Source organism: Ursus americanus, chromosome 7 (genome assembly GCF_024610735.1).
Source record: "Ursus americanus isolate L20-20 chromosome 7, mUrsAme1.1.p, whole genome shotgun sequence".
NCBI classification, from domain to species: domain Eukaryota; kingdom Metazoa; phylum Chordata; class Mammalia; order Carnivora; family Ursidae; genus Ursus; species Ursus americanus.
Window position 1 is genome coordinate 65,558,352 of NC_142133.1, and position 15,791 is coordinate 65,574,142.

The 15,791-nt window shown below is 45.2% G+C and overlaps 1 protein-coding gene and 1 non-coding gene across 2 annotated transcripts in view; one reads left to right on the plus strand and one right to left on the minus strand.

The window, feature by feature from the left end:
- The window catches only part of DPYSL5 (dihydropyrimidinase like 5), a 91,295-nt gene that overhangs the window by 62,692 nt on the left and 12,812 nt on the right, over positions 1-15,791 (minus strand). The gene's annotated exons all lie outside the window — the stretch shown is intronic.
- On the plus strand, positions 7,516-7,588 carry TRNAN-GUU (transfer RNA asparagine (anticodon GUU)). Its single transcript has one exon. It is a non-coding gene; the product is annotated as a tRNA-Asn (tRNA).

The following is a 15,791-nucleotide window of genomic DNA, read 5'->3' on the forward strand; positions in this document are numbered from 1 at the left end:
GCTCCAGGGCCTCCAGTGGCCCACAGAGTGGCTGCTTCCTAGAATGCCAGCCAAAGGGCAGAGGCACCAGCGCCCGCCCACTGCCAGAAAGAAGGAGGGGGCAACGATGTTTCTCAGTCTGAGACCCCCCATTCTCTGACTGAGGGTGGGGAAAGTCACAAGCAGGGGAAAAAAATGCATTTTCCTAATTATAAAAGTGTCCTAGGGGCACCTGGCTGGCTCAGTCGTGGAGCATGAGGGTTGCAAGTTCAAGTCCCACATTGGGTATAGAGATTACTTAAAAATAAAATCAAAAGAAAAGAGTCTCAAACTTGGGCTACCTGATAAGGTCTAGATTTGGGATAAATATTGGGTGGAAATACATAAAAATTTCACTTTTTCTCTTTTAAATGAAAAATTAGTATGAACTAATAACGACAGCCACGTAGAACATCTCAAAAACAACTGAAGACACAAAATAGTAAATACGGGACAGGGCCATATAACATTCAAAACTGAACTACAGTGTTTAGGCATATAGTCATAGAAAGGAAAAAAACCCAAGAAAATCAGAAAAGTCGGAGTGGTTGGTTATCTCTGGGAGGCCAAGGAGGGGCTGTGTTTGGGACACATGGTGGGGAGCTTCTCGAGAGCTGCAAATATTCAAATCTCCTCCTTGAAAAGGGTGGGAGTTACACAGGTGTTTGCTTTAAATTACTCTTTAAATTAGACATATTTTCTGTACGTATCTCATAAAACATTTAAAAATTTTAAAAGAAGAACTGCACGTCCGTATATGAAAATGATATGCCATGTGTTACTACAATTACGTAAAAACATCACACACAAAAAACAGACCAGGTGAGAATACATAACAAGGTCTGTGTTGATTGGGATTATAGGGGATTTCACTCCTCTAATTTTTCAAATTTTCTATATAATATTATACTGATTTTCTGATGAAAAATAACTACACTAATTTAAAACCACACAAACAGCTTTATTCTGTTTGGGACAAAAACTGAAATAAGGTGAAAAACGTTCCCTCTTTTTTTCAGGATATCTTGCCATCCTCCTGCCACCTCCTGGGAAATTTCCTAAAAGGACTGGGCTTTAGGACAAACCAATCTCCTTCCTTATCTCGACTCAAATAGATTTCAGAAGGACACAGACTTTTTTCCCCGGTGATGTAAGTCTTTAAAGACGTACTGGATCCTTCATCTTGTGCTGAAAATGTGTTTCCATCTCTCCCTCCCAAACACAGTGTTTTTACCTGCCATCGACTTTACACCCAGAATGTTTCCGCTGGTCAATGCCATCCCCTTTCCTGTGCCTACTTCTGCCAGCTGCCTTCTTATGAACCTGACTCACCTCCGTCACTAAGGCAAATAGGTATTTTTACCTTAACCCAGAATTCTGGAGCCTCAAGAGCAAATCTCACCAGTGCTTGCAGCAATACATGACAAATGGAGCCCAACTTTGGGGAGATGGGCGGCAAGGTGGGAGAACACTGTGAGCTCCATCACCCCCTCTGGGAGACACTTTCTCATGGGCGACACCCCCAGGCATATGTGAGAAGCACCGTGCCCACTGGGAGTGGCAGGTCAAGTGGGCACTCTTACTTAGGAGACTTGAAGGCAGGTGGGGGCTGAAAATGATCAGCTTCCCTCAGCTGGGGGGTGAGGCCACGAGCCTGACTGCATTCCAGCGGCCTGTTTAAGAGCAGCAAACAGCAGCAGATGGGGCAGCAAAGGGTCCGAGGGGTAAGAGAAGGAAACGGAGCGGGCGATGGGTAGAGCAGTGCCGGGAGCGCTGAACTTGGCTTTGCCCCTCTGGCCACATGACTAACTGCCCCACTCCCATCTTCTCAGCTGTAAAGTGGGTGTCAGCACCATCAACACCACATCGTCACCACCGAGCGCTCTATGTGACAGGCTCACACACAGTTTCAAAGAAATCTTCTAGCACCCCTGTGAGGTAGTTAGACAGGATTATCCCCGTATTACGGAAACTGGGTTGGAATCCATCCATAGTAGACTGGAGCGCCTTGACATTAGAGACTAGGCTTCATTTAATCTTTCTAAGGGCTTGGCACGCAGAGGGGCTCATTGAATGCTAGTTGAAGGAAGCGAGGCCTGGCCAGAAGAGATGGGGACGTGAAAAGCACTCTGCATGTATAAAGTGTTCGCCACAGTAATGGGCTGTGAGCAATGGGAAGGAAGGCTTCTCCGAAGAGAGTTCCATGCTGGTTGTGAGGGTGTCCGGTGCAAGGCCTAGGGCAAAGGAACAAAGCTGGCATTGTCTGGGTTGGGAACCAAAAAAAAAACCAAAAACGGCAGAATAAGCAGGTAGAGGCTGGGAATGGCCGGCAGACGAACTGCCTCGGGACTGAGAGGCTAGACTGGGCTGAGCAAGTAGCCGGGGGAGCCAGGAGATGAGGCCTAGGAGTGTCGAGCCAGAGGCCCAGCCTTCTGAACGAGAGCCAATTGGGCACAGGATGACCTGGCGCACTCCGAGCAGGATCGAGGCTGGTCAGGGGGTGGGCACATGATCTGGGGGCTGGTCCTTCTGCTTCTTTACCTGGCACAGGCTGAGTGGAGGCCGGGAGAACAGTGACGGTGGTAATCCAGGCATGAGGATGGTGTGAGTTCAACTGGTGGTGCCAACGGAATAGAAAAGGAAGGAGCAGGGCTGAGCAAGGACTGCATGCTGGTAGGTTCTCTGGAGGAAAGGGAAAACAGACTGGGAAAGACAGGAAGAATGGAAGCATGGGCAAGCCCAGCAGAGTGCTGGCGGGGACAGATGGAGACCAGCTGTCAGGGCATGCCTGGAGTTGATGGAAACCCAGTGAAGAAAGCCGATTTCAACTTCTCTTTCTAGGAACTCTTTAGATCAATCAGACGATGGCAACTGACCCAGTCACCCAAGGTAAGGAGATGGCAGGACCAGAGAGCTCACACCTACTAAATGCTGGTCAGTGCCAGGGGCCCTGAAGGCTCTTATCACTGTGACGTTTAATTGAAAGCACCTCACAATTGCCCTTGAAGATGACGGGCCGTCTCTACTTCACAGACGCTGACTAGTGGTAACTGACAGCCAAGGTCACACAGCTTCGTGGAAAGGACTGGGAGTAGAGGTAATTCTAAACACCACATAATACAAGGATCAAAAGGCCTGGACTGCGCTAATGGGCTAACATTCGATTTACTTGTTGTTGAACATTTAGGAGACGCTTCAGACAAAACACCGTACTCAAGCACTGTCTGTTGTACCTACTAAATCTATTTCTTATCCACCCTCTTTTCTTCAAACCGACCGCCTCAGTTCAGGCTTGTCATCTACCTGCATTAAGATATCACCATTACCTGGATACTTCTAACTGGCCTCCCGGCCTCCACTGTTAGCATATCGAGTTGGCGAAGATGCCAATCAGATCACAGAGGCAAGCTTGGCACCCACACTTGGCCCCCACGTTTGGAGTGGAAAGAGATGCATAAACAAAAATCTCAGTATGAGTGAAGAGAAGGGCTGTGTCAGTACCAGGAAGGGGGGCGGGGGAGAAGCACTTAACACTGACTGGGATAGAGGATGGTTTCTCAGAGGAAGTGCCTTTGAGAGGAGTCTTGACTGTTGCTTAGGAGTTCACTATGCGGGCGGGGGGGGGGGGGCAAACCTGAGCATTCCAGACAGAAGCAGAGCAGTGTGGTCTAGCTGGGTGCTTTCCTGATGGCTGGTGTATTTGGTGAGCTGATGAGAGCCCAAGCCATTCAAGGCCTGGTGGGACGTGCTCAGAGCATGGACCATAAGGCTTGCTGGTAGGGCAAGCGAAGATGTGACATCATTAGATTTGCATTTCACATAAAAATTCAAAGGGTAAAGTACTAGAAGAAAACATTGAAAAATATTTTTATAAATTTGGATGGGTTATGGCTTTTTAAGCATAATCTAAAGCCAAAAACCAGAAAAGAAAAGATTGGTGCAGGTGTGACTATATGACAATGAAAAACTGTAATGTCAAAAGATGCAGCAAAAACTTTGAATAAAGACAAAAACTGGTTATGACATGTTTGCAACATAAAACCAAGGATTAATATCTGTAATATGTAACAGTGTTTATAAATCTTAAGAGAAAGACAAGGGCTCCAGTGGAAAAAATCGGCAAAGGTCATAAACAGGCAACCTGTGGGAATGGAGAGGACATAAATAGCTAAGAAGCAAATGAAAAGATGTTTGTCTTTATTAATAATCAAAGAGATGCAAATGAAAACAATGAGATTACATTTCTCACCTATCATAATGGCACAGAAAAAGAGTACAATGCCCAGACAGAGAAAAGCAAGCATCCCATACACTGTTCATAGGGCTTCAAACTGATACAACCTCACCAAGAGGAAATCTACAAATCTATATGAAAACTGAAAATGTGGGTTTTACATCTAAGAATTTCTTCTAGGAAATAATCAGGCCATTGCACAAAACTGTATTATGAGGGTATTTTGTTGCAGTGTTGTTTATAATAGCAAACACTTTGAGAACAAGCTTAAGGTGTGTCAATGTGAGAACTGTTTAAACAAATAATGGTATATTCACACAAGAGAAGGCTATGCAGCCATTGAAAAAGATCATGCAGATCTTCATTTTTTTTAAACGATTTTTAAATTTATTCATTCCAGAGCGAGCGAGCACGAGCAAGGGGGAGAGGCAGAAGCAGAGGGAGAAGCAGACTCCCTGCTGAGTTGGGAACCCGCCCTGGGGCTTGATCCCAGGATCTGGAGATCATGACCTGAGCTGACCTGAGCCAAAGGCAGACGCTTAACCATCTGAGCCCACCCAGGTGCCCCTCATGTAGATCTTTAAGTACTGACTGGGGATGTTATCCAGGATACAGTACTAAGTGAAGAAAGCAGATTACAGAACAGGACTCATGGTATGTGTATCTACGTCTGTATATATGTGAGATGTCATAGATAGCTGAATATATATGAATATGAAATCTCACTTATATATAAACCTTTCATCTATATATGAAAACTCACTTACATATAAATGAGCTTTTTCCACAAAACACTGGAAAGGTTATTCGTTAAACTATAACTGCAGTTGTCTCAGAGAAAAGAACTGCAAATTGCGACAGGACTCAAATCTCTCTGCACTACCTGATTGTAAAAATATTTGTATGAGAAACCAGCTATGGAGTCGACAATCGCTCTGGTCAGGGGGGCGGGAGCAGCAGAGTACCCCAGAGTAGGCTCTCAGGAAGTCTGTGCCAGGGCAGGCAACTCACTAGCGAGTCAATATCCCTCGTACATTTATTTAACCACCATCAACGTGTTCATCTAATGGCCTTAGTTCCTTCTCCCTTAACGTCTCACTGGCCCTTCCAACTGATCACATCTAAAACTGAGCTCATCACACTCCGTCTCCACTTGGCTCCTCTTCACGTGTCCCCCGGCTCAGTGAAAGACCGCACCCCCCGTGCCAGGACCAAGCCAGCAGCAAGGGCATCATTTTCTTTCTTTCTTTCTTCTTCTTCCTTTTTTTTTTTTTTTTTTTTAAGATTTTGTTTATTTGAGAGAGAGAGAGAGAGAAAATGTGCGAGCAAGGGGAGCAGCACAGGGAGAGGAGGAGGGAGGGGGAAAGAATCTCAACCTGACAGGGGGCTCGATCCCAAGATGAGCTCATGACCTGAGCCGAAACCAAGAGTCGGACACTTAACCGACTGAGCCACCCAGGTGCCTCGCAAGGGCATCATTTTCAATGAGGAGGGTAAGTGTTAGCTCCACAGGCGATAGCGTATGGCCCCCTTCCTATTTTTTGTTCACTGGCGCCCCAGACAAGGCAGTGTCTTCTCAAATGGCTGCATAAAGGAGCAGAGCACCCGCTTTACTACGGCCCATCTGGCTGCTGCCTTCCTTGAATGAATGGTTGGAGAGATGGAGCATGTGACTGACTGGGTTCAAAGGCTCTTCCTGGCGGTTGAGTCTGAAAATGTGGAGACACCGTCATTCACTTAAACAAAAAGAGGTAAATGAGCCCTTACTTGGAGCCCTTGCTAGGCAGGGAGCACCTGCTGAGTAACTGCCAACAAAAGAGATGAAGTCAACGTCTCTTGAAACAAGTAAATGGGAGTAAATGGTTGTCTGCTCACTTAATTCATCCTGAATGCCAGCATTTCCTTTTTTTCTTGTTTACCTGCCTCTGCTAGAAGAGAGGTGGGGTTGGAACTGATGACAGACACCAATTACTTTTATAAATACAGTTTATTCCCCTCTACTTTTCAGAGGAGCTGGCCAGATTCCCTTGGTTCCCAGTCCCTGGCAGCCTCCTCCCCACCTCCAGCCCAGGCCAAGGACCTAGCCCTGAAGGCAAATCTGAAGACTCGAGTCCAACATGCTGAAGCTCGAGGTCAGGACACCTGGCTCTGGACAGGCCCTGACTGTGCTCCAGATCTTCCGCGGCTGAGGGTCAGACCCCAGACTTCACATCGGGTACTGATTCCCTGTGCCCACACCTTGTTTGGTAAAGGGGCTACTACCTCATTGCCAGGAGGCTGGCACACCCTTTCTGGTTGTTGCCTATCACCTTCTCCAGGGAGTGGAGGCCTGCCCATCCACGTCTGAGGCCTCTCCACCTGCTGGCACACTCTGCTGACCCCAAATGCCTCCTCTTACCCACACTCCTGTCACTGGATTACTCGGCTACATAAGTATGTCCAAACCTTTTGAAATGTACATTGAAAATCCTTGTGTCTACTGTATGTAAATTGCACCCCAACAAAGCTGACTTAAAAACAAACAAAAATGGGTACCTAGCTGGCTCAGTCCATGGGGCATGTGACTCTTGATCTGGGAGTCATGAGTTCAAGCCCCACACTGGGCATAGAGCTTACTTAAAACAAAACAAAACAAAAACAAAAACAAAAAAACCCACAGAACACATCTAAAAGAGAATTGCTAAAGGGAGACCAGAAAAAAATGAGATAGAACTTAGTAGGAATTACATTTAGTGCTAAGCTTCCTGGCAGTCCAAGCAGAAGAGGAAATGGTTTGGGAAGGAAAAACTTTCTATTGCCAGATAAAAGGGAAGCCTGATTAACCCAGGAAAAGCCTTTTGAATCCCAAATAATTCACTGCTCCCCTCCATCCAACTGAACATTTAAGAGAAGGTATCCGTCAGAATGTTTTAGAGAAAGCGGGTCTGCCCTCTATGTAGATAATTCCAGAAGGAATTTACTGGATTACTTTTTAAGGAATAAGAAACATGCTGGATATATTTGACTGCAGTTTTGCAGGAGGTGCAGAAATATTCTCCAATGACCATTTTTAATATAGAGCAAACATCAATAAAAGGTTGAGGAAATACCACTAAATTTTTACTTTGTGATGACATTTCTATGGGGTGTTAAAGTACTATACTCCAACTACCAGTTTATCTTTGGTGCTCCAACCTATACTATAAAGAGAATGCAAATATGTCTTGTCCATCCTTTAACTAGTAATGGTAAGAAAGGTGTGTAAATGTTACTCCTCTAGGGACACCTGGCTGGCTCAGTCGGTAGAGCATGAGACTGTTGATCTTGCGGTTGTGAGTTCGAGTCCCATGTTAGGTATAGAGATTACTTAAAAATAAAACCTTCAAAAAAATATTACCCCTCTAGTGGGGCCACCACCACCTCAGCCACCACCTAAGTGCAATTCATGCTCTTTGATTTCCTTTCCCCTCAGCCTAGTGTTCCAAAATTGAGGAAAACATGTACAGGTGAGTTTAGGAGGTATACTACTTGGACACAAATGGCGTTGAATCACGAGCTCTCTTTCTATACTTCTGTTTACATCAAGGAAAACATCTCAGTGCGTGGGTGTGCATCTGCTAATACCTCGCTCTTGTCAATTTCCTTTCTTTAGCAAGGGGAAGAGCAAGGTCCGGTTTGCGACTGGAATTTAATAACATTGATTGGCTTTCATTGTATTTCTTTTTCTAGATATTTACTTCTGGCAAATATTCCCATTTACAGTGTTGATATGATGTTTCTCTTCAACATTTAAGCAAAAAAAGTGAGCTATTTAAAGAAAAATATTAAGGGGGGCATCTGGGTGGCACAGCGGTTAAGCGTCTGCCTTTGGCTCAGGGCGTGATCCTGGCGTGATGGGATCCAGCCCCACATCAGGCTCCTCCGCTGGGAGCCTGCTTCTTCCTCTCCCACTCCCCCTGCTTGTGTTCCCTCTCTCGCTGGCTGTCTCTATCTCTGTCGAATAAATAAATAAAATCTTTAAAAAAATAAAAAAATAAAGAAAAATATTAAGCATCAGCTCGTAGATGGCATTATGAAAAATGGAAGGAAGGTATATGCAAACGACTCAGGTGAGGAGACAATGCTCTCGACCAGGGGTCACCAAACTTTTCCTGTAAAAGGCCAGAGAGTGAATGTTTTAGGCTTTGTGGGCTACGATCAGGATCTGTCCACCCAGGTGCTGGAGCTGAGCTGTCAGATGAGGTGGCCACCAGCCCTGTTTGGCTACTGAGCATGGCTAGTATGACTAAGGAACTGAAATTTTATTTTATTTATTTATTTTTAAGATTTTATTTATTTAGTTGACAGAGACAGCCAGCGAGAGAGGGAACACAAGCAGGGGGAGTGGGAGAGGAAGAAGCAGGCTCATAGCAGAGGAGCCTGATGTGGGGCTCGATTCCGTAACGCCAGGAGGAACTGAAATTTTAATTGTATTTATTTTTAAGTTGCTAAGGCACTACACAGTGCAGCTCCAGCCAATGATTAAGGAAGTGTTTATTCCATTCCAGGCTTAAAAGACAAACGTCAATGGAAAGATAACTCCCCCTCAACCTTCTTCTAACTTTCTCTGCCTCTACCAGCTCATCAAGAGTTGCCAATACATTACATTTTGATGGCAAGTCATTGTCGTTATAATCAGAAATAAAGCAGGGATGCCTTCTCTGACCACAATTATTAAACAGTGTTTGTAATTTCCTTAAAAAATGCAATAAGAAAATTAAATCCTCAAAATAAACATGAGAAAAAGGACATAAAATGTGTTATGATGGCATACCTAGAAAACCGAAGAAAATTGGTAAGGTAACAGATAATTAGATACTTAGATAAATGTAGTAAAATTAGTAGCTTTTTCCCCTACACTAGCAGCCAGCCAGCTAGAAATAGAAACAGGAAAAAAAAATGTGTTCACAATAGTGAAAAACACTGTGAAACACTTCAGCATAAACAGTAAAGCACTTAGAAGGGTTCAGAAAAGGCAAATCTAAATATAAAGTATTTTCTCTATTTTGATAGATTTTGTTTAGTGGCTGCTCAGAACTGGGGTTGAGAATGGGAGTGACTGCAAATGAGCTTGAGTTTTCCTTTTGGGGTAATGGAAATTTTCTAAAATAAAATCACGTGATTAAATTACACAACTCCTTAAATATACTAATGATCAGTGAATTGTATAAAGTGGGTGAATTTTATTTTATGTAAATTACACCTCAATACAGCTTCACAGGGGCACCTGGGAGGCTCAGTCATTAAGCGTCTGCCTTTGGCTCAGGTCATGATTCTGGGGTCCTGGGATCGAGCCTCTGCATGGGCTCCCTGCTCAGTGGGTAGTCTGCTTCTCCCTCTCCCGTTCCCCCTGCTTGTGCTCTCTGTCAAATAAATAAAATCTTAAAAAAAAAAATACAGCTTCACACACACGCACGCGTGCACACACAGACACAGAGCCAAGGAAGGCACAAATTCCTCTAGAGCTTCTCAAAGTGCATAAAATAGGATCTAAACAAAATGAAATAAATATATTCCTAGATGGGAAAAGCTAATATCAAAAAATGCCAATTCTCCCAAAATTAATATATAAATGTAATGCAATTCCTATTAGAGTTCTTAATGTATTTATTTTGAAATGGATAATAATGGAATTGAGAAGAGTCAAGAAAACTATGAAAAGGAATACTGCGGGGGTGGGGAAAGGACTGTCCTAGGAATATTAAAAGATGTTATATGCAATTACTATAATTAAAACTATAGTGTCAGCATATGATTAGACAAATAGATGAAAGGAGCAGAATAAGATGCTTGGTAGCAGATTTCAATTAAATCTAACAAAAGTGATACTTCAATTCAGTGGAGATGAAATGATTTACTTAATAGATGGGGCTGGCATCACAGGCAATTTGTCTGGAAGAAAATTCAGTCAGTTCTCTACCTCACAGCATTTACCCAAATCCGTAATCCATCTGGAATTTATTTAAATGTAAAACCTAAAGCAATAAAAATATTAGAAGTAAGCTCAGGAAACGACATAGACAATTTAAGAGTGGGGGAGCCCTTTTAATTCAGTCTGGAAATCCAGAAGCCATAAAAGAAGGGTCACATCTCTGGCTTTATACACATTAAAAAATTTAGTGAAGTAAATGATATCAGAGAAATAGAAAAAGTCAATAGACAAACAATAACTATCCTGAGAAAACATATGCAGTGCATGTGACAGCAATGAACTCTAACAAATTGATAGGAAACATACAACCATGAGAAAGACGGGCTCAGGATACCACTAAGTGCTACAGAGAAGAGCAAATGGAAATGACCAACAACGTGTGAAAAGAGGTCCAACCTCCCCAGTGATCAAGAAGATGTAAATGAAAGGCACAAGGAGGTGTCACTCCACATCCATCAGACTGGCAACAATTCCAGGGAGACGGCTGACCTTGGCAGGACTGGTGGGGGCAGGGGGGAGAAGAGTGTGGGTTGGGAGTGGTTGCCAGGGTGTTGCTAATGAAATGCTAATGAAAACATGAATTATCCAACGCTTTTAGAGAACAGTCTGAAAAGTTGTCTATTAAAATTTTAAAAAGCTCTCTGACTTGGCAATTCCACTCCCAGGACTCTATCCATAGGAACGGAAGCAAGAGAACACAAGGAGCCGGGTAGAGAGAGGCCCACAGCAGCAATGTGGGTAGGGCGACAAGCCACCAAAAACCTGGAAACAAACTGAATGCCCATCAATGGGGAACAGTACTATCTAAAGGAAAACTGTTCCTCTACCCACAACACTTCTTCTTTTTTTAAAAGATTTTATTTATTTATTTATTTATTTATTTAGAGAGACCATGGTGGGGGGAGGGTCAGAGGGAGAGAGAGAATCTCAGGCACACTCTGCACTGAGCGTGGAGCTGAATGCGGGGCCCGATCTCCCGACCTTGAGCCAAAACAAGAGTCGGATGCTCCACGGCCTGAGCCACCCAGCGCCCCCACCCAGCGCCCCCACTCATCGCACTTCTGATGCTAACCACTGGGAGTGAGTGCAGGCCCCCAGGCTGAGCGCTCCGTCCCACAAGACTGCTCCCCCACCGTAGACGTCAGTCACATGGACCAGGTTGTCACCTGCACTTCTGATGACTTCTATAAATCAGGGGTTCCTGTGACCCCCTCCTCAATAATTTGCCAAAACAGCTCACAAAGCTCAGAGGAACACTTTACTAAGACTGGAAACAAATCAGGAACACCCAACCGGAAGAGACGCATGGGGCCAGGTAAGGGCGGGGCACATGGAACTCTCATGGCCCCCCCAGGTGCACCGCCCACCCAGGACCTCGATGTGTTCACCAACCTGGGAGGTCTCCAAACGCATCTCTTTGGGGTTTTTATGGGGGTTCCATTACGAAGACATGATTGATTGAATCATTGGCCATTGGTGATTAACTCCATCTCCCGCCCTTCTCCCTCCCGGGAGGGGTAGGGGATGGGGGCTGAAAGTTCCAACCCCCTCATCACCTGGCTCGTTCCCGTGGCAACCAGCATGCAATCACCACCATCACCGGGAGAGTCACTTCATTAGCATAACTCAGGTTTGGGGAAGGGGGCTTATTATGAATAACAAAAGATGTTCCTCTCACCCCTGTCACTCAGGAAGCTACAAGGGTTTTAGGAGCGCCATGGTAGGAACTGGGGATGAAGACCAAATACAGATTTCCTATTATATCACAATATGGCATTAGGCATGCCTTAAATATCATGCAACTCTTAAAAAGTCAGATCTATACCAATTGCCTTAAAGCTTCTTCCAGGGGTGGGGCGCCTGGGTGGCTTGGTGGGTTAAGCATCCGACTCTTGGTTTCGGCTCTTGGTTCCAGCTCAGGTCATGATCTCAGGGTCGTAGGACTGAGCCCATGTGGGCTCAAGAGTCTGCTCGTCCCCCCTGCCCCCACCCCACTGCTGCTCTCTCTCTCTCAAATAAATAAATAAGATCTAAACAAAACAAAACCCAAAACCTTCTTCCAGGGGTGTGTGGCTGACTCAGTCAGTAAAGCACGTGACTCTGACCTTAGGGTTGTTAAGTTCAAGCCCCATGTTGGGTGTAGAGATTATTTCAAAATAAAATCCTTAAAAAAAAAAAAAGCTTCTTCTGAGTTGTAATGATAAGAAAGACAAGTCGTAGAGATAATATATTTTACCAAACTGGAACTCCAATACCCGTATGCATAACACCCACACACACAGACATAATAGGATCCCATTCTGGTAAAATGTACAAGGACAAAAAATATCTTGGTATCTTATTTATACACAATAATGTGTAAGGAGCAAAATATGGGTGAAAACACCCCTGTTTGTTTATACCAATTAGCAGAAGGTGAGGAGGTGGCATTTAGTTGAAGAGGATGGAAAAGAGAGGGGGGAGAGTCTATTTAAAAAAAAAGAAAGAAAAAACGCCAACAATTAAAACAGGATGGATGTGTGTGTGTGTATGTGTGACGAAGATGGTGAAAATGGCCACCAAAATGTGAATGGTGGCTGTCTTAAGGTGGTGGGACTTCAGGTGACTTTTACTTTATTTCATTTACATTTAATAATTGTTTAAATTTTTCACAGTGAATATGTATTATTTATAAAACCAGGGGGAGAGGAAAGCAATCAAATCATCATCACTGAAGCGAAACCTACCTATCTGACCTCTAAGGCCGGTCAAAGGTACCGAGCCCCTGTTCCATGCCCTGCACTGTACCAGACCTGCTTCATTTCTAAGCCTCGCAGCCACACTGCACGGAACCGGCAATGGGGCTCAGAAAGGCCAGGCGGCTTGCGTGGCATCACACAGATTATCAGCAAGTCTGGAAGGCAAGATCCGCACCCAGATTTAACTCCCAGACGTTCTTTCCCGCCTCTGCACTGCACTCTCCCGGTGTGGGCTCTGCGGGGCACCGGGCATTTACCTTCAGTCTGGCCAAACCATGTGTCCTTCCGCCCCCCCCCCCCGCTGTCCCTCACTGTCCTCGACATGGGCACCACAGAATCTCTGCCCCGAGAGTCTCAAGTCTACCTCCGTGTTAGCATTTCAGCCTGGGACTGCTGGAGGGGTGAGGACTGGGCATCACGGGTAGGTATCTCCGTGTGAACAACTGGGTTCCTACCGGGCACAGGGTCCTGTCAATATTCACTACTACTTAAGAGTTGAAAAAACAAACAGAGAAGCCCTGAGCTATGTTTTCCCAAGCTTTCGATGTTCTCTTCACCCACAGGGTCTTTCGCATGGGCCATACTCATTACTTTAAATTCTTTTTTTCTTTTTTTTTTTAAGTAGGTTCCACGCCAGACACAGGGCTTGAACTCACGGTTCTGAGATCAGGAGTCATGTGCGCTACCAACTGAGCCAGCCGGGCGCCCCAACCTTAAATTCTTCTACAAGAAAATACGCGGATTACTCCAAGCTCACCATAAACTTAAAAAGAAAAACATAAACCTATTTACACATTTTAGCTGAGAACAGAGGATTCCACAACTGGGAGGAAAGGGCGCATTTTCTGTGCTATTTACTGGCTATTTGGAGCATGAAAGACATGCACAAAAGGTGGGCAAAGAAAGAGGAACGAGAGAAGGCATTTTAACACAACCTTAAGAGGAGAAAAAATTCACACGATTTTCTTACTTTAAACACACACACATTAAGCATAATATATTTTCAACCTTGTCATTATATTGTCATTGGTTTTCATTAGGAAAGAAAAATCACCGAGGGTGGTCTGGAGGCCAGGGAACTGGTCAGTCTGTGTAAACTCATGCAGATAAAGACAAGGCCTCATTTTCCTCCCTCTGGGCCCCCTCTTTGTCACTCCCCTGAGCACACAGACCCCCAGAGGGGAAGAGCTGGGAAGGGACAGAAGTGTGGGGGTAGGGATGTGCTCAGTTGCCCCTAACGCCCTTCAGTCTGCCCCTCCCCCCCCCCCACCAGCCAAGCACATCCCCTCCACCTCCTTGGCCCCATCCTGTAGCTTCACACCCAACCCTCTGCCCAAATGTCCTCTTCCCCAAATTCTGCCCTAACCCCTTGTCGGAAAAGGCCTTTGATGTATCCTCAGGGCCATATCATTCTCTCAGCCCGAGGGCGACATTAGCTATCCCCTGCCACTTCACAGACAGAACACAATCTGCAAGGCCGGGCCTCCCCCCACCTTTTTCTTCCCACAGTGCTTAGGATGGTGCCTGGTGAGCGGCAGATGCACAGAGAAAGTTAATCACCTTTCCCTTTAAGCATCTACTCAAATAATCCAACTTTTGGATTTTTATCTGCTCTAGATAGAAAGATCTAGATGCTGTCGGAATTATCTAGGCCTGCTCTTTCAGAGCAGGGCCCAAAGAGAATGGCATGAGTGAGCCTCAGGGCCCACAGGGCCCCTCTTCCTGGAGTACTTTGGTGGGGCTGAACATTTTAACGGCATGTATTTTCCAAAATTCTTTATAACTTCACGTCAACACAAAAGAAGGGTATATTGTGAATTAGAGTGGACACACGGTATTCATTTTTTTTTAAGATTAAAAAAATGAACGGTCACGAAAAGCCATACATGACTCCATTCATATGAAACATCTGGAACAGGCACAATCTATAGAAAGCGGATTGGTGGTTGCCAGGAGCTGGGGGTGGGAGGGAATGGGGAGTGACTGCTAATGGGTAAGGGGTTTCTTTCTGGGGTGATGAAAATGTTCTACGGTTAGAGCATGGTGATGGTTATACAGCTCTATGAATATACTAAAAGCCATGCATTGTATCCTTTCCAGGGGTGAACTTTATGGCATGTAAATTATACCTCAATAAAGCTGTCAATATGGCTTCAAAGATTTCAAACTTGCATCAGGGTGCCGCAGGCTAAGCCCACAGGGCAAGCTTCAAGAAACAGTAATAGGGGAGAATGGAAATTCCAGGCTGGTCTGCAAGTCAAGAAACAGGTGCCCAGGAGGGCAGCTAGAGTACAGGTGTCAAGAAATGTCCCCACTGCTCCTGGTCAGCAGCTGGAACTGAACCAGTGTCAACCGAGGAAGGTACCAAAGGCACAGAGCCAGGTCCTGGGGGCCAATCTGTAGTCCACGTCAGAGCTGTGCCACTGGTGTAAAGGGGGATGTGGGTTTCCAGAGCTGAGAACCAAGGGCAATGCAGGTGGCTAGTTCGGTGTGCATGTAAAGGGACATTCAGGTGACATGCAGGAACCTGCCTCGAGCTCCCTCAGATTGTTGACAGAATTCATTTCCTTATGGTTGTAGGCTTTCAACTAAAGGCCACTCTGCGCTCCAAGAAGCCACCCAATGTCTCGCCAAGTGGGCTTCCCCAACACAGACACTTACTTCACAAGAGAGCAAGGACAGTCTCCAGAGCAAGTATGCTAGCAAGACAGGGTCTCGTATATTACCCAGGCATGGGGATGACATCGTCACCTTTGCCATCTTCTATTGGTTAAAAGCAAACCATAAGAAGAGATTACACAAAGGTATGGACACCAGGAGTTGGGGATCCTGGCAAGGGACACACCAAAAG